The sequence below is a fragment of the Chinchilla lanigera genome, unplaced genomic scaffold (genome assembly GCF_000276665.1).
Source record: "Chinchilla lanigera isolate Chin_1 unplaced genomic scaffold, ChiLan1.0 scaffold00139, whole genome shotgun sequence".
NCBI lineage: Eukaryota > Metazoa > Chordata > Mammalia > Rodentia > Chinchillidae > Chinchilla > Chinchilla lanigera.
The window spans coordinates 1,876,572-1,900,186 of NW_004955540.1; the positions used below are offsets into that span (position 1 = coordinate 1,876,572).

At 46.6% G+C, this 23,615-nt stretch overlaps 1 protein-coding gene across 2 annotated transcripts in view; it reads left to right on the forward strand.

Moving 5' to 3' along the window:
• Zhx2 (zinc fingers and homeoboxes 2) overlaps positions 1 to 13,838 on the forward strand; it is an 84,762-nt gene extending 70,924 nt beyond the window's left edge. For both annotated transcript variants that reach the window (XM_005410909.2, XM_013507918.1), the window contains one exon: positions 12,636 to 13,838. The gene's annotated coding sequence lies outside the window, so the exon portion shown is untranslated. The remainder of the gene's footprint in view (positions 1 to 12,635) is intronic.
• Positions 13,839 to 23,615: the final 9,777 nt, after the last annotated feature.

A 23,615-nucleotide genomic window follows, 5' to 3' on the forward strand; every position in this document is an offset into this window, starting at 1 on the left:
CTGGGTTCCCCAATCAGCAGCAGGTGGAGCCTGGAGTCCACCTGTCATCTCAAGTGGTGGTACCACGCCATGGCCGAGGCCCTGCAAACAAGACCCAGTCACTTCTTGCCACGTTGAAGAGGAGAAATTAACATAACTTCCTCATTCAGCTGTAACCCTGGAGTGCACTCTTTGCATCAGGCACTGTGCTAGTCTGTATAAATATTCCAGAAGGCTCATGACACAGCTCCTACCTAGATCTAAGGAAAGCAGACCTGTACAAAAGTTCCAAAGCTGACCTGGGCAGACTGTTTAATGACAGCTGTGCGTATAGAAATTGGAAGTGTTCAGAGGGCAAGAAGTGGCTTTGTCACCAACCCACATATGCAGACTCTCTCCTTATTTGTTTTAAGTAAAGTCTCAGAAACCCGAAGTAACTCACCAGGATCACTGACCCAGTGTCTAAATTTGACTCCAAAACTCCAGCCAATACCTTCACGGCCTCCCAATTTCTTACAACAATTTCCAGCTCTTGATGATTAAGAATGGCTTCAGGGAAAATGTAAAATCCGTGAAATGTCAAAAAAACCATTTTCCATGGCTCGGCTATCTTAAAATGTTTAAGGCTGCTAAGTGCTGCATCCTGGCACAATTTAAGATCCAGAACACCTGAGCCCCCCACCATGTTCCAGTTAGCTGCCCAAACACTGTTTCCCTGTCTCTGCCCTAGCAGACCTGGGAAGGCAGGGACAGTGCCTTGTTAGTCTGAATCCTCGGAGCAGATACAGAGCAAGTCCTCAGTACTGGTTGTCTTCGTCCATTTTCTGTTACGAAGGGCACAACAAAAAGATTATTTGGGCTCACACTTCTGGGGGTCCAAGGTTGAGGGTCACATCTGGTGACAGCCTTCTTGCTGGCAGACACCCAAGGCAATGCAGACATCGCTTGGCAGAAGCAAACAGGAGTCTCTGCCCTCTCCCGCTCTTTGTACAAAGCTACCAGTACTCCCTCACGGGGCCTCCACCCTGATGACTGAGTGTATTCCTGGTTGCCTCCCAGGGCCCAGCTCTATTCCTGTACCTGACTAAGGGGATCAAATTTCACCTTCAAAACAACCTGAGAATTAAGACACTAGTTGTTTTCCAGTTATCTGCGATCTAGACGTTGATCCTTTTGCTCCTCCCCGTGGAAGACCGCAGTCCAAAGAGCGGAGTTGGGCGTGGTTAGCTTTCCGTGTTAGTGAGCAGCTCAAGGCAAGGGCCTTTTGGAGACTCCACCAGCAGACACTGGGGTGATGTTCCCTGGGGCTGCCCATCAGCCTCACTGGCTGGTACCTAATGGGGAGTTACCTATACCACTTCCAGTTATTTCGTTCTGGAGCCTCTCAGCCTAGCGATTCTCACTGTGCTTCCGGCAGCTCGTAACAACCTAGCAACCATGCAGTGAGTGCAGCCCTCTCATTTTCCAGGAAAGACTGAAGGCCCAAGGAGATGAACTAAGCGGCCCGGACAGGTTCCCAGTTGTGCCTTGGTTCATTCACCCATCGAGTATTTGTGGAATCCTGCAGTGAGCCAGGCTCTGAGAGGCAGCGGTGTCCAGTGCAGCTCTGCCTTGGTGGAGCCCATAGTCACATGGGAATTAAGGCTTTAATCAATCTTAAATCAAACGGAAGTGGCTGCCATGCTGGCTTGTGGAAGGAGAGGCACATAATGCTGTTAAGAGTACAGAACAGGGGACCTGATTTAGGAGCTGGGGGAAGGCTTCTTTGAAGAGGTTGTGAATGAATTTAAGCCCAGTTCCCAATTCAGAGCATTGAGCCAACACATAGGGGTTGGCTTGGCGGGAGGCATAGGGAAGAGCATTCCCGGCCAGAGAAACACATGCTGCGTTGGGGGATGACTGACAGGTGCCCCTGTACTGTCACTGCCTGAGTCCACACTTCAGAGAGGTGCGGTGGCTATAAGCCAGTGTTAAGTGGATTCACATACGGTACAAACATACCATGTTTTATTGTGCGCCAGTTTACTGTGCTCTACAAATGTTGCACTTTTTTTTACAAGTTGAAGATTTTGGCAAGTGTGTAGATACCATCTTTCCAACAGCCAGTGGTCACTTCCATCACAGAGGGGGCACATTTTGGCAATTCGCTCAAACTTTCAAGCTTTTTCATTATTACTACATCTGTGATCTGCAACCTTCGATGTTACTGTTATCTCGCCTTGGGGTGCCATGAGTCACACCCATCTGAGACAGCAAATGTAGTTAACAAACCCTGTGTGTTTTGATTGCTGCACCAACCAGACTCCCTCTCCTCAGGCCTCTGAATGCCCTGAGACACAAAATTGAAATTAGGCCAATAATAACCCTACCGTGGCCTGAATTGAAGAGTCATATCTCTCCCTTTAAACCTAAAGCCAGCAATGCAAAGCTGAGTCAGGAAGGACGGTGGAAAGCCAAGACAGGCTGAAGGCCAGACCTTCTGTGCCAAGCAGTTAGCCAAGCTGTGAATGCAAACAGAAGGTTCTTAAAGGAAGCCGAAAGTACAGCTCCAGCGAACGCAGGCATGTAGGGAAATGAAACAGTCTTATTGCTGATGTAGAGAATGCGTCAGTGGGATGGACAGAAGGTCAAGCCAGCCACAAAATTCCCTGAAACCAGAGCGTAATCCAGACCAAGGCCTAACTCTCTTCAATTCTGTAAAGAGGTGAGGAAGCTGCAGAAGAAAAGTTTGAACCGAGCAAGGGTTAGTTCATGGGATTTAAGAAAAGAAGCTGTGCCCATAACACAGAAATGCAAGGCGAAGCCCAGTGCTGATGGAGAGGCTGCAGGAGGTTATCTGGAAGAGGCTAAGCTAGGGAGGCTCCGCTACCGCAGGTTTTCCGTGAGAAGGAACGGCATTCTGTTAGAAGCAGGGGCTGTCTAGAACTTTCACAGTGAAAGAGGAGATGGCCAGGCGGACTCTCTTCTTAGGAGTTAATAGGGCTGGTGAATGGAGGCCAATGCTCATTTGCCATTCCAGAGATCTAGAGTGCTTAAGAATTATGCTAAACCCATTCTGCATGTGCTGTATACATGCTCTATAAGCAACAAAGCCCGGGCAACAGCACATCTGTTCATAACATGTGTTGTAATCAGGGTTCACAAGGGAAACAATTTAATATGGGACACATAATTTATAGGATTATTTTATAATCACCCAAAGAGTCAAATGCCAAAGAATGCAGGAAATCTGTCCATGTACTAGAGACCCAAAAAATCCAGCAGAGGGCCTGGATCCCACGGCATTATCCTGCATGAGTCCAGCTGAAGACCTAGAGCCCATGACAATGTCTCATGCAAGTTTGTATCAAGGATCTGCACTGGGAAGGCCCAAAGGGCAGAGGCAGAATCTAGAAAGTCTGCATCAGCAGGATGAAGGCTCTGTGCCAGCAGGCTGAAGATCTGCACTGGAGCCGGAAAGCGATACTCAAGGTAAGGACCAGCTCCCTTGAAAAGAACCACAGCCATCCTCAGTGACAGCAAGGACCCGAGTTCCTTCAGTGATGAGAACAGCAGAGTTCATATCAGGAAAGCCAGCATGATGGGTTTCTCCAGGAGAACCAATAGCACCTCATCTTCCCCTTCCAGTTCTGCTTTTATGCTGTCGGCAACAAGACTCAGGTGGGCCTCACACACCCAGCACCATGCTGATTCAGTTCACCTGCGGTTACAAGTTGACCATTAGTTGTTTATCTACCATGACATGTTTTCCTGCGTATTTTAAACACGCTGTTCAGACATACCCCCAGAAAAAAATTCCTTTCAGATATTACTATTTACTGACAATGTACCTGGCCACCCAAGAGCTTTGATGGAGCTATATGAGATTAATGTTGTTTTAATACCTGCCGACATAAGGTCCATCCTTTCAGCCCATAGATCAAGGAATAATCTCTGCTTTCAAGTCCTAAAATTTAAAAACTACATTTTTTTCTTTTTTGTTGTTGTTTTTTTTTTTTTTTCCGGTACTGAGAATGGAACTTATGACCTTGCGCTTGCCAGGCAGGCGCTGTGCCACTGAGCTAAATCCCCAGCCCCAAAAATACATTTTATAAGATTACATCCTCCCTAGGTAATGATTCTGCTGCTGGATCTGGTAAACTAAAAGTATTCACCATGTTAGATGCATTTGTATTGAATGGGAACAGGTGAAAATGGCAACTTGGACCCTCACAAAAAAACTCTGAGGGTTTCAGAGCTTCAGTGAAGAAATAACTAGAGATGTAATGAAAATAGCAGGAGAACTAGAATTAGAAGTGGAGCCTGAAGATGTGATTAAATTGCTGCCATCTCGTGATAAAGTAGAACTGATGAAGACTTGCTTCTTAGGGATGATCAAAGAAAGTGGTTTCTTAAGATGGGACCTTCTCCTGGTGCAAATGCCGTGAACACTGTCAAAATGACAACAAAGGATTCAGAAGGTTATGGACAGTTGATAAAGCAGCAGGTAGATTTGGGAGGACTCCAGTCATGACAGAAGTTCACTGCTGGATAAAATGCTACCAACAGCATCCCGTGCTATAGAGACATGTTTCATGAGAGGAAGGGTCAATCAGTGTGGCAGACTTCATTTCTGTCTTGTTTTAAGGAATTGCCACAGCCACCAACCTGCAGCAACCACCACTCTGATCTGCCTGCTGCAGTCAATACCCAGGCAAGACTCTACTGGAGAAAAGCCGAAGGCGCAGTTGATCATTAGCACATGTGAGCAGTAAAGTATTGTTAAATTAAGGTATGCACATTTTTACACATAATGCTATTGCACACCTAATAGTCTATAGTATGATGGATATATAACTTTTATATGCACAGGAAAAACAAAAACTCATATGACTAGTTTTATTGCAATATTTACTTTATTGAGAGAGTCTGGAACTGAACCTGCAAAATCTACAATGTGGGTCTGCATGTTCTAACTTTCCTTTGAAACTCCTCTAGCTTAGCAAAAAATGAGACTATTCTGTATGTCCGTCCCTGCAGTCTGAGACCCTGGATATTTGAGAAAGGAGCAGAAAAAAGGTCACCTTGCAAATGTCTGTGTGTTCAGACTTCTCTACCCTAACAGTAATGGAGACTGGGCAGTGGGGAATTCTGCAGTATCCACATGCTTATGCGTTTCACTCTATCCCTTTACTGTTGAGTTTCTATAACCTGGTACTTACTCTGTTCATCAGCTATCTGCAGAACCTCAGTGCCTGGATGGCTTAAATACAAATTTATTGTGTTCACACTTCTAGAAGTTCAAGATCAAGGTGCTGGGAGGGTTGACCTGGAAATGGCTGCCATCTTCTCCCTGTGTCCTCGCCTCGCATTCATATCCCGGAGTCTTCCGTCTCCTTGGAAGAACCCCAGTTCTGTTGTTAGGCTAGGCTTTTCATCGCCCCCTGAGTCACCTCCTTAAAAACCTTATCTCCCAATACAGTCACGCTAGGGGTGAGGGCATAGGAGCTCAACATAAGTGTTTAGTCAGGGGCCAGGAGGTGACACAATTCAGTCCATAACTAAGAGCTATTTGGTGTCAGGGTCAAATGAGGTAATAAATGAAAGCCCCAAGTTCTGCCATTAAAATTAGATTCTCAGATGCTGCATCTGAACTTGCTCATGGCTCTCCAGGTGAAGAACTTGGCCACCTGCTTCCTGCCTTTCCAAGCTGACTTGTTCTGCCGGGCCCTACTTGTCCAAGTTCATGCCAGGGAGTGTTAACTGCATCTCAGAGGGCTAGGGACGGGCCAGAGGCAGTAACAGGGTACTGATAGCAGGGTACTCACCATGCGGGCACTGCCAAAGCACCTTACATGTCCTCGCAAGTTCTCATGGTAACTCTGATCTGGCACTCATTTAACTCTTGGCTCATAAGAAGGCAGTGAAAGGCAACTTATCCAAGATCACCAGGGTAGAAAGTGGTAGGGCTGGGACTGAAACCCAAGCCCACAAGCATACTCATTCTAGGAATTTGCCCAGTGGTGTGAAGATACAGTTCCAGTCCTGTCGAGCTCCACTGGGCCTCAGCCCTGATGATGAGTGGGCAGGAGCAGCTGCTGGTCCCTTTGATGCCTACTGCCATTGAGCCCCCCTGAGCGGCCTAGTGGCCTATGAGTCTCAGCAAGTTCCCCCACCTAGCAGCTGTCCAAGCCATGGCCAGGAAAGAGACTTGGCTGTCTGTATCAGAGCAGACCGAGGCCTGGTGAGGGGTGACTTGGGAGAATGAGGGGTTTTCCTCATGACCTGGAATTCACTTAACCCCACATGCCAACAAAATCTCCTTTTCTCAGTTCTAACTAAAATCAAACCATGCCCTCTACCTGCAATACAAAAAGTAAAACTTTGATTTAGAAATATTATGGAGGTCAGGTGTGGTGGCACACACCTATAATCCCAGCACTCGGGAGGCTGAGGCAGGGGAATCACTGCAAGTTCAAGACCAGCCTGAACTACATAGAGAGTTCAGGGCCAGCCTGAACTACAAAGTGAGACTCTGTCTCAAAGAAATAAACAAACAAATAATAACAACAACAAAAATACATATATGGCATAGAAGTGGATGATAGAAGGGTGTTTGCCAAGGGTACGGGCATGGGTGAGGAGGGGTCCTATGGCCAGAAAGCTGCAGTTAGGTAAAGTAAGTGCCCAAGATCTGCTGTACAACATAGCGTCTGTAGCTAACAATAAAGTGTTAAGCACTTAAAATTGTGTTATGGGAGTAGAGAGCTCATGTTAACTGTTCTTATTACAAAAAAGGAAGGTTCACAAGGAATCTTTGGGAGGTCCAGATAGTTTTATTACTGGATTATGGCAATAGTAACACAAGTGTCTGGACTGCTTCCAAGTTCACCAAATTGTGTACATTAATTATGTGCAGCTTTTTGCATACCAGTTATACCTTAATAAATAGGGACAAAAGAATAAATAAATAGGGCCAGGGATATAGCTCAGTGGCACAGCACCTGGCTGGCAAGTACGAGGTCCTGGTACAAAAAAAAAGAAAAAAGAAAGAAAGAAAGCCAGAGAGAAAATACATTAGCTACAGAGGAACTACTATTAAATCGAAAGCAGGGCCAGGCATGGTGGCACACGCCTGTAATCCCAGTACTTGGGAGGCTGAGGCAGGAGGATTATTGTGAGTTCGAGACCAGCCTGGGCTACAAAGTGAGCCAGCCTGAACTGCATAGCGAGACACTGTCTCAAAAAGACCAAAAATAAATAAATAAATAAAAATAAATTGAAAGCAAGTTTCTTCCCAACAAAAACAGAAACCATGACAATGGGATAACATGAGATAACAGGTCCTCAGTGCATATGCAATAAGCCCTATTTGTCTTGCTTAGGTATGTGTATGTGAATCTCCAGGTAAGGGATAAAAATCCTGGCCCCTGCACAGTGTTGCACACCCTGAGACAGGATCTCTGGTATGATCTGGAACACACATTCCAGCACAGCCCACTCTGAGTCCCCCCAGTTTAAGAAGCCAGGTGTGGGGGCCCAACACCCACTTCCTCTGCTCCCTCATGGCAGGAGTCATCCCAGCCCTGCACAGCCATTTGGAGTGATGATGCCTGTCATTTTGGAGTCTCTAGGACACAGCCCTCAAATGGAGGCCCCATGTGTGTCGGCCATTCCCCTCTTCCCGTGAAAGATGCTGCACTCCACCCCACATGTCATCAAGGGCTGCAGCTCCCTCATACTGAGCACCAGTCCCTCCAGGGCGCCACTGGGGAGAGGGCATTATTGAGAGGGAGCTGGGTCAACCGGAGGATGCCGAGAGGGAAGGAAACAGCACGATGAGACATGGGCAGACAGTCCTACCATTCAGCCCTTCCACAAACAACCACCAAGTCCCTCCCTGAAATATTACAAGAGGGAGACAGCAGTGAATGGGAAAATCACATGGTGGCAGCTACAGAGAGCCACGGACTTCAGATTCCCCCTCCCAGTGTCACCAGTAGTCGATTATTACTGTACCAGAGAGGTGTGGTGTTAAACATAGAAAAGAAATGTTATGAGAATATAATCACCATCTCGGTGTTTGCTTGCTCTGTGGAGTGCGTGTTACTCTCTCCCATGTCCCTGGGGCCTTCGAGAAAGCCCTACAGGGAAAGAGAGAAACACAAACAGAAAGCTATCACATGGAAAAATAACTTAATTTTTTTCGTGTTTCCCCAACATATACTAGAGAAGCAGATTCTGCTAAAGAATTAATAGTTTGAACACAGCAAATTGTTCCCATGGCAGTTGTGGGAAGTGGGGTCCCCTTCGTGGGAAGTGTTCGTGGAGGGATCGAACATCCTTCAGGTAGAGATGTCCTGGCCGGAGCAGATGGCCTTGCAGTCTCCTTCAAAGCTGAGATCTGGTGCTCTGGATGAAGTGACCCAGTGGGGCGCAGGTGCTCTGCTGGTTGAATGTCTGTCTGGTCAGTGGTAGGTCTCCTAGGGAAGCCCAGGGGAATTAGCAAGAGCCACACAGTCGAAGCATAGTGATACACTGGACAAAAAAACAATAACAATCACCACTGTGACAGTACCGTGCTTCCCATTTTCACTCATCACCAAGCCTGCGTTGAGCCTGTGTGGACCAGACACTGCAGGGTGGAGGTGCAGGGCCAGCAGCGAAGAGGATGGGCACAGTCCCTGTCCTCCAGCTTCACATCCACGTACAACTCACTAGGCGAGCTGAAGTCAGCCTTGACAGTCATGCCTGAGAAGCCCCAGCACAAGAACGTTTTAGATCTGGTTTGCAAGATCTAGGGACAGCTGCCCATGTGACAGTATGCAGGGGCTAGAAGGCGCCTGATGTGTGAGCAGGTGAATCCATGCTGGTGGAGTAGACCCAGGGGACAGTGTCTGCCAGGAAAGCACAAGCTGCATCCTGGGAACCTGGTCAGGAGTGGGCCTTGTTCCTAGTCAGCTGGTGAAGGCAGTGAGGGCAGTAACACAAAGGGACACAAAAATATGCTCCTCTACAGTGTAAGAGGATGGCTTCAGCCACACGTGCCAGAGCCTCTGCCTGGGAGCCCAAGGTAGAAACCTGTTCAGGGAGGAGCACCCATTGCTAGTGAAGAGAGAAATTTGGGGGCCAAAGCGGGTTTTGTCTATGCTGCTGCTTCCAAGTGCACACAGATGAGGCCATGAGAGACACCTGCCCAGGTCAGCATGCCAGGAACTGCCCAGAGTGACCTGAAGGACCCTTTCATTGGGCAGGAAGGCAGACTTGCCTGTGGGGTCCACTGCCAGACACCCTGAGAGTGCTCAGGCGCCTTCCCAGCCTCATTTTGAGAGTGCTGCCAGCCCCCACAGCCTGAACCCTGCCCACCGCACACACCCTGGGAAAAGTCAAAAGTGAGAAATCAAGTCCAAGTGGTTCCAAGGGTGCTTCCTATGCCTGGAACCATCCGTGCACATCTGCAATCTCTGCAAACACAAGCAAAAAAAAAAATATTGCTTTGTCTCCCTTCTGGGTCACCCTTCTGGTCTTGCAATCAGTTTAGCATTTTTCTGAACTATTACATTTGATTAGAGGATTATGCATGTTTGTCCATGAGAAATTACACAGAGAATCATGAAAACACTTTGCCAGTTGTAGGACCACCTTCATATTGAGGTTAGCTAAAAAACAAGAGTTTCCCATTCACTTGAAGAGGTTGGCTCTGGTATAATTTATGAGAGACAGAAATGGGCATGGGCATTGCATGCACGCACACACACTGCACACACAGGTAAGCTTACACCAAACCTTCCTCAGCAAAAATAAAGCAGTATTGCTTGAGCTCCTGTCACACACCAGGACCTCTGTTTCGCCTGCTTTGTGTGCAATTCCCTGTGGCTCCACCAGCTCTGATTCATGGAAGTGAGGCTTCAGGAGACTGATGGAACCAACCTTGGGGCCCAGCAGGAAAGACGCAGATGCTGGATCCCCGACTTCCCCCACTCTGCAGCTCTAGGCTCTGCCTTGCTGTCCTGGGCTGACCAGGCGTCCTTCAGCTGGGCCGGGAGAAGGAGAAACACTAGCCGTCTCTTCACCCAGGCCTTCTTCACCCTTCACCTAGGAGGCCTTGCTTCCTAGGTCTGGGGAACTGTTCCGGGTGGACATGCAGCCACTGGCAGTTCCCTTCCAAACATAGTGAAGGACCCATCTGCAGGGGAAAAGGCTGGCTGTGGCCAGCCCACCCAGGGGATACATTTTAGCAGTAAGGGGGTCCTCACTGGGAGCCTCGGTTGCTGTCCCTGAAGCATATGTGCCCTTTCCTTGGCCGGGGGGTTTCTGTTCACGTACATCCAGTGTGCAGAGGTGCAGCTCTGAAGTTGGCCTGGCCAGGGTGGAATTGACTCCACCTTGTAAAAGTTGCCTAACGTTAAGCATAATGTTTAATCTCTCCGAGCTGCAGCTTCTTTGCCATTAAGTGGGTCTGCCAGGTTACTGGAAAGCACCAATGAGATGATGCCGATTATCACCTGGCAGTGCATCTGGTTCGTGTTAAGTGCAGCAGAAATATTAGCTACTGTCACAATCATGATCATTCCTGGTTCTGACTGTGTTCCTGAGCACTCCTGTGGCCCAGGAGAACCTCTAGCTCATTCGTGCAGTGAGTGCTGTTGGCAGTATTGCCAGTAGGGACCCAGGTCACTCTCCTGATGGGTGACTTGCTGGATCACTTGCATGTGGGAAGAGACCCCAAGGAATCTGGTTGCATCCACAAGACTTTTACAAATGGGTTTCTTAATTCCAGTAACTCTGTCTTACTCCCAGGGGTGTCAAAGGAATGTAAGTACCTCTAACATCCAGACCTGAGGAACATCACAAAGGGTCAGCCTATGCCTTGGTCTCTGCACAGGCCTTCTCAGCCAGAGAAGGGGCCAAGCAATAACATGGCCGTTCCAGTCACTTTCTTCATCTCTGGGACAAGAGACCCCAGTGCCTGCAACTGAGAGGAGAGGCTTGTTTTGGCTCAGGCTCCTATCCATAGTCAGCTGGCTCCAAGGCAGGACAGAGTGGCAGAGGGGTCTGCTATTCACCTCATGAGAGCCAGAAAGCAGAGAGAGTCAAAAGAGGACTTCTGGCTCACCCAGTAGGAAGGGAGCTAGAACCCTCCAGATCACGCCCACAGTGAACCGGCTCTTCCAAGGAGGCCCCGGGTCCTAACCCAAAGTCAGCTATGTAATGCCCCTGTAATCCAGTCACCTTCCAAAGGTCCCGCCTATGACTGTGTGAAGCTTTAGGGGGACATCTAGATACAAGCCATTCCAATGGCCTTCGCAGGAGGGGACACAAAGGAAAAGCCAGTGGCTTCAGGGAATACTGTCTTACTCCTTCGCAGCCCTGAACTCCTCTTTGGATTCCCTTCTCAGACTCTAAGATCCATCTGATTTCCTAGAGCTTCTAGAAGCTTCCCCAGTCTTGGTGGCTTATCCAGTAGAAATCCATCCCCACAGTCCCGGGGCCTGATGGGGCTCCCTGAGGGCTGGTAAGTAATGTCTGTTCATACCTCCCCTGGCTCCTGGTGCTCTGCAATGCACTTCCTCATCCGCCCATCTTCATGGGCACCTGTCCTGTGTGGGACCTTCACATCTTCCCTCTCCACCTGTCTCAGGCCCAAACTTCCCCTCTTCATGGGGACAGCAGTATATTAGAGGGGTCCACCCTAATGACCTCATGCTAACTTGGTGACTTTGGTGAAGGTGTTTCCAAATAGTACTTCCACCTCTGGGTACTTTCTGATGATAAGGGCGTCAGTGTGTGTATTTGGGAGGACACCATTCAAGTCTTTAGACTATCTTCATTGCTTCCGAGTATAAAAATTAAATGTCACTTATACTGAAGTAATGAGTACTGCTTGTGAAGAGCACAGAGTAGAGATTGCCCGAGTGACCTGGCTCTGCCTCTTGCCAGCAGTGATCTTGGCTAATTTACTTGTCCTGTCTGTTCCATTTCCTCATCTGTAAAATGGGGATTACAATAATATTTATACTTCCTAGCATTGGTATGAACATTAAATAAAAATACGTTGTAAATGTCTCCTTATTACATTGTGCATCCTATCATGCTGGGAAAGACAATGTAATAAAACCAATGAAAGCATACGATATACTCAGCACTGCCAGCGTTCGCTATTCCCAAAGCAGCTGTACATATCAACTCACTGGATCTCCACAACTCAACAAGGTGGGTGCTGTGTTCATCCCTGTTTTATGGAAACAAAAACTGAGCCCTGGAGAGATTAATTTACGTGGATACAGCCCCTCAACTACCACATGGGGAAGTCGGGAACCAAGTCCAGGTTAGTGACTCCAGGGACTTCAGGAACCGCAGGACTCCAGGACTTCCTCCTCAGGAATCATGAAAGGGTTTTGTACTACTGCAGGTGTCACAGAACACGACCTACACGTTCCCAGAAAGCCGCCCTATATCAAAGTCCCCACTTTGTGCAGCTGCCCACAGTGCCCACTGTGCTAGGGAAACTTTTGACACCAGATCCCTCATTGGAAGGGCATCGTTCCTCCTCCAAGCCCTGAGATAAGTCCAACTTATCAACTCCAGGAAGGCCAGTAGAAGCGAGCCCTGCTTCCTTGCACCCCAAGCAGTGAAGGTCTTCTCCTTGACATTCTCTCTCTGTGTCCCCCTTCTAGGTAAGTCCTTCGGAACTGTGCTATACAGGGGACACTCTGTCTTGGGAAAGAAGAGAACTTCCCTTCTCGCCGTGGGCCGCCCTCACCAGAGACTCCAAGTGGAACTGCTTAGCTCACTAGTGCCTGGAGAGCTCCCCACCGACTCCCAGAGGACAGATGGGAATTGTTCATAGTGCCAAAGTCCTACTACTGTGTTTCCAATGGGTCCTTGTACATAGCTGGCTCCTCTGCCCCAGGCCCGCCTCTTGCTATACTGGAACTGATTTGTACTCTGTGGGAATTTTGTTACCTTTTTAATCAAGGGCAACTTCCTTTTCCAGCACTACCATTGCAAGGTTTTTTTCCAGGAGCGAGGGCTAACCACATTGCTTTTCCCTTTTTTATTTTTCTCTTATTAATTTGGGGAGGGTGTGCTAGTATTAGTGCCATTATATCTACTGGATTTTAGATAGGGAGAATTTATTTTTAAATGTAGCTTGGAATTTGGAAGGTTTCTTGGTGGAAAGTGGGTTTGCAGATAGCAGACCTTCCACATCAAATCCATTTTCAGTTCTTCCCTGGCTGCTCGGGGATCTGGCCTCACCCACACAGGTTTCCCATACTGCCAAGAGGTGAGTCTGCCCTCGCCACCACTTGTCTCCTAGGGCTGGCGTAGCCCCAGCAGCACTGGAAGGACTGCTGAGCACCTTTTCAAACACCAGCAGGAAGGGCTCCACACTTATTAGCACCATCGTTGTGCTTATGAAATTAAACAAACAAAGGATCTCCCTTTCTAGGTGGTACAAAGATAAACAGCTTTGGGTTTTCATTTTTCTTCTTAACTGCCTTTTCTTGGTGTGGTATTTGAGAAGCTTTGGCTTGAAGCCTCACCATGAATTGATATTGTGTGTGCAAGTGTGTGTGCCTGTGCGTGCGTGCGTGTGTGTGTGAGTGTGTGTGTGTGTATTTTGGGCCAATTTTAGATACCTGAGTGCACTTTTTTTTAGTTAGTCCTAACTTTTAAAGAAGGAGAACCAAGAGACATGTCTGATGTAAATGTTGCAATATGATTCATGTTTGCAATCCCGTTCCCCCTCTCCTGACACCCCCTCTGTTTGAGTACACTGCACAGATAAAATGCTAGGGAGTTTGAATAAAACTGATTTTTCTAACTTTTGCTCATTTGTTGTAACTCAATAAAGCAAAGACTAAACATTTTTATAACCTTTTCCTCTGTTCCTTGTTCTTCATTGCTGCCACTTTGGGGATTCCAACTCAGCTCCCTCCTGCTGCAAATCCGTCTTGACCTCAGCTCTCACTTCCCTCTTGGGGAGGTCTAACACCACGTGTGGGGCTTTAGAAGCAGGCTGCCAATGTAGGGCTCATCATCGAGTCTCTGGCGCAGAAAAGGATGTTCTAGACACTCCCTGCTCCAGGGTCCTCACAAAGTGTTCTTTCAAATTCTGCAAAGAGCATGAGACTAGGAAGCAGAAGGCCTTCCTTTCATACCCAGTTCACTCCTGGGTTCTTGAGGGGAGCCAGTCCCCTTCCCTGGGCTGCGGGGCCACTACCGTTTCTCGAAAGTGCAGCCTCATGTTCATGCACGATATTCATCTAGACCCGTGCTTCTCAAAAGCGAGTAGGTGCCAGAGCCAGCAGGCCTGCGGGGGAGCAAGAGTGTGCATTGCTGACAAGGGGCCAGGGAAGGCTGCTGGCCCAGACCTCACTTGGGGAACTCAGGAGGGGATGTTCCATTTTTACAGGGTCTTGCAGAGTCCAGCTGGTTTATAAACAAAGCACGTGTTTATTCTTCAGACACAGGACAAGACCCTACTGCCCTCCCCGACAATTCCCAAAATAAAGGAAAAATCAGAAATCCAGAAGAGCCTGGGCTCCTCTGAAGATGCCTCTGTCTTCCTACTCTCAGAAGTTCTTGTTCCCTTCTCTAGGTCCCTCTGGCACCACACCCATTTTTCCTCAACACAGTGTTAGGGTTCACTGGGTTAGCTTGACAGTGCCTCCAAACTAAGACCAGGGTCCAAACACTCTCCATAATTCACATCATCTCTAAAATCACCCTGATTCTCCTTACCAACTAACAAAAAATTGAATATAGCTAGTTACCCAAAAGTAAAGTGGTAGCTATCATATTTCAATTGAGCACTTACTCTGGATTAGGCTTTGTGGTGAGATATATATATATGAATAGATATACATAGCCAAAAAATATACATCAGGGAAAGAAAAACTTGTACAACTACTTTAATACTAAATTTATTGAGAGATCATGAGATTGATACAAGTTACCTTTGGGCTCTACAATTACAAGAGGTGCTCAAAGTGGTGGCCATCAGCTTCCAGATATTTACTAGTACAGCAAACTTCTCAAGTGCACATATACTTTTTGATGGAATATATATATTATACATTTTCTTATTTTATCTTTACAGCCCTCTAAGATAGGTAACCCCATTTTACATGTGAGAACCCAGGCTTAGCAAAGTTTGGCACAAGCCAGAAGTCGGGCAGATACTAAATGATTGTTATGAAAATCTACCTGTTTTATACTTCATGTGTGTCCTTTCCCCGCTTCTTGTAAAAATAACCCCTGTTCTACAAGAGCTACCATCCCTGTTCCATGATGTTCTGGTGGCACCATTGGCAGGAACTGCTCTAGCACACAACGTAGTCATAACCTCATCCCCAGGTCCCCTCCCCAGTGATGCCATGTGAACCAGGCAGGGGCAACTGAGCTTCTTCTTGAGAGATGGATGCTGGGAGAGATGAGCTCATTCTACCTACGTCGGTGGCTAAAAGATGTGAGCCTGAGGCTGACTGCAGTTATTTTCCTGGCCCTGGAGAGGAGGCTGTCAGCATAAGCTAAAAACTCAGAGAGAAATCAACTATTTAGAGTGTTGTAGTGTTACACATTAGGTAAGCTGCTGTAACAAAGAAGTCCCAAAATGTAGTGTTGCAAATGAAATAGTTTATTCCTGTCTCAGGCAATAGTCAGAGGTGGCCCATCAGACAGTCCATACAGCCACCCAGGGACCCAAGATGGCAGGCAGCTCTGCCATCTTCAGCAGAACGGAGCCTTCCATCTCTAGGTCAGAGCTGGCTGCTTCAATTATCCTCTTCCACATGGCCAAAGGCACACCACATTCTGCTTCCACATCCCAACCCTTGAGAAATATGGAAGGTGAGCACCTTTAGTTTTAAGTTCTTGAAACAGAAATTGTCATCTGTTCGTATCCTGTTACCTAGCCGTGGAAACACCTAGCTGGAGGGAAAGCTGGCTTGGAAGCCAAAAATCAACAGGTGAGTGGCTCTGTCCCTAAAAAGAAGGGAGCGTGGGTATCAAGGACAGTTAATCTCAGCCACGAGGACGTTCAGATGTATCTGAGGTCTCAAGTTCACCTTTACCCTTCCCAATTACATGAGCCCATACTGAACTATCTTTCATCGAGTTTAGAAGCAAGCTGGGTCTCCAGGACTTAAAAATCATAACCAGTATAGTCCTGAAGCTAGAATTTCTCTCAAGACTTTCCAAGGCACAAACTTTGTAACCTACCATATAAAATGAATGTCTCCAAATGTCTAGAAAATCACATTAGCTGTCAGTTCTGACTGATGTCCACCCTTACAGTGAGAGGTCAAGCTCAGTGGTATGGTTTGGATCTAAAACACCCTGCTCCAAAGGCTCATATATCCAGAGATGAGGCTTTGGAAAGCAAGTGAATTGTGAGGGCTTTAACTTGATGAGTGAATTAATCCATTAATGAAGTTACAATTTGCTGGCATGCTTGGGTGGTAATGAAAGCTGTGAGGTGTGTCTCTGCTGAAAGGAATTGGGAGTGGACTGTATCTCGTACCCAGCCCTTTCCCCCGGCTCTCTCTGGCCGCCATGATGGGGGCAGCTTTCCTCCACCACACCTTCTACCATGACATTTCGGCCTCACCACAGCCAGCCTAAAAGCAATGGAGCAGCTAAGCATAGTCAGAAGCTTCTGAAACTGTGGGCCAAAAACCTTTTCCTCCCAAGGTGTTTATCTCAGTGACTTCATCAGAGCACACTGGAGAGGAGCCCCGGTCTCCTTGCAATTCCCTCAGGAACTCCTGAGACTGAATCAAAAAGGAAGGCTCCCAAGGAAGGTAGAACAGAAGAACTGAAAGTGTGCAGAAGCACATCGAGTAAGGGGCTCTTTGGAGTCAGACCCAGCAGCAGAGAGAGTGGGGAGGCAGAGGAAGTGGGATGGAACTCGAGGTCACAGGTTCAGGTCGGGCCAAAGGGTGAGAAAGGAGGGGCTGGGGATTTAGCTCAGCGGCAAAGCGCCTGCCTGGCAAGCGCAAGGTCGTGAGTTTGGTTCCCGGAGCCGGAAAAAAAAACAAACAAACAAAGGGTGAGAACGGGAAGATGCCTGAGTACATCTTTATTCGTCTTGAGTCCAGTGACATAAAGAGGCAGAAGGTGAGATGGTTAAGAGCGTACTCCAGAGTCACACAGCCTGAGGTCAAATCCTAGCTCTGCCACAAACTGACAGTACGACCATGGGCAAGTCACTTATTCACATTGTGCTTCACTTCACTCATCTGTAAACAGAGATAGCCACCAAGATGATCTCATACTGGCTACTGCCATAATGAGCTAGTACATGAAAAGAATGAGAACAGTGCTACATTCTCAGAGATACTGTTATTCTTCCTGGATGCATAAGGCCTGGGTGAATTAGCCCAAATTAAAATGTAGGGATTTCACCACACAAGGCACAGTTGTACTGTAAAAAATTCTAGTCCTTAGCTGAAAATTTGCAATCTCACAGCAGCCACTGGCTGTGGGCTCCCTGGTGCCTTAAAGACATCTGTCCACTAATACCCTCCCCTTCACATCCCCCTCACCCTTACTCATTCTCCAGCCCTTGGCCCTCTGCACCTTGAAGCCACAGCACAGTCGTTGTTCTGGTTTTCCTGTAAATTACCCGGCAAAGACTCATGATGATGCCTCATAGCTGAGTACACTCTTAGGAAACGGGGCCTCATTAGAGGAAGTAGGTCACTGTGTAAGAAGCCTTTGAAGGATGTACTGTGTCCCCATGCCCTTTCCTTTCTTTTTTTTTTTTTTTTTTGGTTTTTCTCCGGTACCGGGAACCGAACTCACAACCTTGCGCTTGCCAGGCAGGCGCTTTTTGCCGCTGAGCTAAATCCCCAGCCCCTGCCCTTTCCTTTCTGTCTGGCCCCTTCTCCTGGCTGCCATGAGGTTAGCAGCTTTCTTCTACCATGCTTTTCTGCCATAATGTTTCTGCCTCTGAACCAACAAACCATGGACTGAAACCTTTGAAACTATGAGCCAAAATAAGCCCTTCTTCCTTTAAATTGTATACATCAGGTATTTTGTCCCTAGAAATGGAGAGATGTCTATCACAGTCAGGATGCATAGATGTCTTCTCCTTAGGGATCTCTGCTCAGGCCTTCCCTGAAGCTCGACTCCAGATGCCATAGTTTACCCCAATTAAAGTACGAGCATCTGGCCACTCTTACAAATGTTACCTGCCCTCCATGACTCCTTATCCACAGAGTCAGGACCAGGATGAGGCAAGCAAATCACCAACGGGTACAAAATGTAAAGAAGCGAGTTATGCAGTATCAACTCTGCACTTCCAGACCCTGTGAGTGGGCAGCAACTTAAATTTTGCCTCTTAGACTGGTCACTAGTCTCACCCTGCCTTTGTCCTACCTACCTATCATGCCTTCCCTGACCCTGCATTTCACATCTTGATCTTGATTTTCACATGTCATCATGTATCTGTTTATTGTCTTTCTGCCCAGTATAATGTAAGATGCATGGGGCAAGGAGTGTATCGTGCTCCCTTAGGTACATTCCCTGTGCCTAGCACAATGTCTAGCATACAGTGGATGCTCCATAAGTATTTGCTGGATGAATGGATGGATGGACGGACAGATGGATGGACAGACTGATGGATGGTTGGATGGAGGCCAGCTCTCCAGTCAACCAAAACTGAGTTCAAGCCCCAGCTCTCCTGATGATGATTTTATTGGATTTACTTAACTTTTGGAGCTGTAGTTCTTCATCTGAGACCCGGAGACACTTATACCCATACCATACATCCGGTGTGAGGCATAACTGAGTTCTGCCTGCATAGTGCCTCATTTTAACAAGCAGTGGCCCTGGGCCAGTCAGTGTGATAGCTGTGACTTTCTATGCCTAGACAGGATGTATGTGTAAGGGGGCAGCCAATCGGGAGTTGAATCCAGGTCTAAGAAATGACATTCCAGACATGTGCCTCTGACATTGGAGACTTTGCCATACATAGCAACTCTGTCCTTGCCATGCCTAAACTTATGAGGGCTAGAGTCTCCCTCAAGGCCTCAAAATTCCAAGAAGTCCAACTTGTATTTTTCTCATTAAGTAAAAAGGTTAGAAATGACTGTGGCCAACTTCTTTTCTGGTTCCTGTAAGCACTGCCTTGCCTACCTGTGCTGCCAGCACCTGCCCCCCACCACCTCACCACCACCGTGCCATCCTGGCCCTCTAACCCACTAGTGAGCTCTCCCAGGACTTCGCCCTCAGCAGACGGTTGCCTTCCCCTCTGTTATTTACCACCCTCACCCTTAAGTTTGCTGCTCTAAAGGAAATTCTTCCAGCAAGGCAGCTACCATCAAATGCCTAATGTCTGAATGAACCAAAGACAAAGCTAAGATCACTGGCAGGAATGAAATACAGGGGGAGTATGGTTATCCTCTTCTAGCCACCCAGCAAAATATGTCAGACTGTCTTTCTCCACTGAGAATGATTAAAGATTAGAAAAAACGAGGAAGGACACTCCTGAGGGGAACAGGTAGAATACAAGAGAGCAGTGGGCAGAGTGACCGTCTGCTGCTTCTTACTTCCCTGTACCTTTCTACTCTCCTATCGCTTCCTTGAGAGGATGCTCCTATCCCCTCCCACTCATCTAATTCTTGACACTCCTCACCATCCACCAGATTTGTCTGAGACTTGTATCATATACACTTACAACCAACAAAAAGCCTGTGTGTTATGCCAGGCTACATAGACCTAAACTCATTTATACACCTATTCATTTTTCCGGGTGCTATTTGTGAGATGAGGCATAAGTCAGGCATAGTCTGTCTCCTACTCAGGGAAACTATCTACATGTTAGGGATGAGTAGGTGTTTGCCAAGTGAACAAAATCAGAGGGAGACAACAAGACATGGAAATAAAAGAGTATATATAATTTCAGGATTTTAAATTGCAGGACTCTAGCAAATGGTCTATAATGTGTAACAAAAGAAGAAACCATCAATTCTGAACAACCAATTTTGACAACGATGTCACCTTGATTCAAACACAGTCATAAAGAAAAATATTATCTACTTAGAAAGGACCTGAAAAACAGCCAAAGAATTAAGCTACCTGCTGTATAATGGGAAATTTAAAAGTTTGGAATTTCCCAAAATAAGTAAAGTAGCATATAGGCAAGAGATGTAAAGTGGGACAAAATATATTGAGGTTCCTCCATTGGACGTGCTTCCCATAACTAAATTTGTGTCACAAATCTCAGAATCAGGTTCCTCTCTCCAAGTCGATTCCCTAACTCCCCACATAGGTCTTCTGGCGCCAGGGGGAACACTCGCAGGGTTATTTTAGATGCATAGATGTCTTCTCAGAATGCCTACATCTTCCCCTTATCTTGCCTAAGTTTTGCCTATTTTTCCAAGCCCAGCTGAAATTCCACCAGAGCAAATAAAGGCAAATCTAGGGTGACGGGGAAACTGGATTCAAGAAAGATACATGGAGGCTGGGGATATATAGCTCACTGGCACAGTGCCTGCCTGGCAAGCACAAGGTCCTGAGTTCAATTCCCAGTACCAAAATTAATTAATTCATAAATAAATAAAAAAGAAAGATACATGGGCTGAGGCAGGAGAATAGCCATGAGTTTGAGGCCAGACTGAACTACATAGCAAGACCTTGTCTCAAAAGAAAAAAAAAAAAAGACAAGTATCTCAACTGGTTCTCAGGGAAACCTATGCCTCTTAATTACTGGGACAACTGCCACTATCAGGACATACTTTATTCCAGCCACACATGAGTGTAGTGGCTTCATATCTGTGTGAGGCTCTTCCAGTTCAGGACATGGCTAAACATCAGTTTTCATCTACCCACCTCCCCCGGCCCTGTTAGTAGCAGCACACATACTCCCTCTCACTGGGGAAGTCTCCCTACACCTTGCCCCTTCCCTGTTCCAACTATATAATGTCATTATGGCACCAATAAAGAATATTATCCTCTGTCCATAGAGTCATGTGACTCGGGCCTAGCCAATCATAGCACTCATCCTGGTCAGTCATGCACTCAGTGAGTGTTCCAATGGGCACACACATGACCCACACGGGGCCAATTAGAGTCATTCTCAAGGGTTACAAAACTTAAAGGTGAACAGCTCAGACATGAGATATGAGATTTTCTCATACAGGATATGAGAAAACTGGGAAAGAGTTCAAAGAGCATGGGCTACACATAGAAGCCTGTTTAATGTTTCTAGGATTTTTTAAAAATCATATGTCCTTCTAATCACATATTGTTTCCTTAGACTACACTCCTAGGGCTGGATCATGTGAGTTTCAGTGGGTTACATAAATAAGTTGTTCCAGCAAATGTGAAATGAAGCTAGAAAACCAACTGGAAATACATCCCACTAGCAACAGGACAAAGCGCATGACCTATGCCCATGGAATACTAATCTTCACACTTGCTCGCATGAGTCCTCTGTCCAGTAGGGATCCCTCTGAGCCCCGGCACATACAGAAACACGGCTAAGCAGCGGAGAGCGAGGGACTCCCCACAGTCATGCGGGTAACCCACAGCAAGGCCACCCGGGGATACTGGGGCCTGAATTCCCACCCTCCCTTTTACCACTGATGTACTGCATGGCCCTGTATAAGTCTGTCACTCCCCTTCCTTGAGCCTCAGTTTCCTCACTTGAAAACTGAGGGGTTTTAGAACAAATAACCATTAACTAACACTCTTTCCAACCCAAGATCTTACGATTACAGAACCTGGGCCAAAACCCTCTAAGCTCCCTACCCTCACCCTCAACCAATGCCTTTGCAGGAGTTTTTCAAGCCAGAGGGGAGTTAAGTATACTTCTGGGTCATAGCTCTAAAGCTTCAGAGCAAAGATCTCAGGAAGCTGCTGTGGGGAACTTTGGAAACTGCATAATTAAAGCACAGCCAACAACGAGATGGAAAACTAAGTAGTAGGCTATTAAATATTTATCCAAACCCAGAACAGAGCACCCTGCACCTTTCCTCAGTCAAACTACAATCACAATGGCATCTATTAAAGACACAGAAAATCTTTGTTTGGGGTATTTACCAGCTGCTCTGGAAAGGCAGCTGCCCTCCTAGACACCATCCCACCCTGCAGACCCGGGGAACCTTCCAGGCACCAGCACAATAACAAGACTAAAGGTTGGGTTGGCCTTAATGGGGTGAACTTCTCTCTAAGGATTTTAAAAAAAAATTATTAGCACATTTGTAGTACATAATGTTTACATTCCTTGTGGGATTTTTAAATCCACATGTACTCCAAAGAAAGTCTCATGTGGTGCATCATCTACATATTGTGTAAGAGTGCCAGGACTCCAGGAAGGAAGGGCTTCCATGGAACATTATAATTTTGACCTCTGCATTGGGACATTGCATAATTTTGCACATCAGAAGACTCAGATTTGGACTTCAGAATTTTTCAATATTGGATTCAGGAATCTTCCCAACGCCACACAACTGGTAAGTGTCAGGGCCAGGATTTAAACGCAGAGTTCTCAAAAGACCAAAGCCTACGCTCTCAACCACAACAGTCCAGTCCCTCATCAAGTGACTGTCATGGGTTGGAACAAATTACAACACTGGGAACATCACACAGGCACACACACATTGAAAGTGGGTTGACACATGGTGTATGCACCTCCAGCGTGGTACCCTGTGAGGGTTTCTTCACATACTCACAGGCCCGGGGAGTGGACAGCTGTCCTTCCTAGAAGTCTGGCTCTCATGTTTGTGGTCATGGGAGGCTGACAGGAATGGTGAGGCATGGGCTGGGTACAGCCTTTCAGAGCTATGAGGAGAGAAAAAACAATCCACAACTTGGGGATCAAATGATTCTAACAATCAACTCAATATCCATCTTCCTTCCTAGACCTAGTTTGTGTCTCTTTTCTTCTTATCATTTGAAGGAAGTTGCACGGGGGGGGGATGCCTCACCACTCTCTCCGGCAGAGCGCTCACACAGTTCATAATCACCTATCAATGCAACCTTTCCTCTATCAATAGATGGGAGCTCCCTAAGGCAAAGATCTTATTTTATTCATCTTTACCTCCCCAATGCCCAGCATATCATGAGGTTCTCGATAAATAGGAAGGAAGGGAGGAAAGAAGGAAGGGAAGGAAGGAAGGAAGGAAGGAAGGAAGGAAGGAAGGAAGGATGGAAGAAAGGAAGGACTTAACTACAAGGAAATAAAGAAAACAGGGATCTGTACAACTTGCATAAAATTAGCCCATCAGAAGTAGCACATAAATTTAAGGTTTTTTCAGCCGAATGCATGGTCTTGACCCAGATCCTGGATCAAACCATCCAACTGTAAGAAATATTTGGAGGCAAACTGAAAAGTCTAAACATAGATGGATTATACATGATAATATAAAATTATTATTAATAATTAGGTATCTTAATGGAATCGGAATTATGTAAGAAAATGTTGTTATTTAATGATGCATAATTGAGGGGATAGATATAATTTTATATACATATTATATATAATAGATAGGCATACATAAGTAAACTTACGATTAAAAATTTTAAATGTTTCAGAGAAAAGGAATTCTAAATTAACAATCATCAAATTTAAGTAATGGCTGTAAAAGTCCCTTAGTCTCTCCACTTTTCTGTACAATTGAAACTTTTCATAACAAGAAATCCCA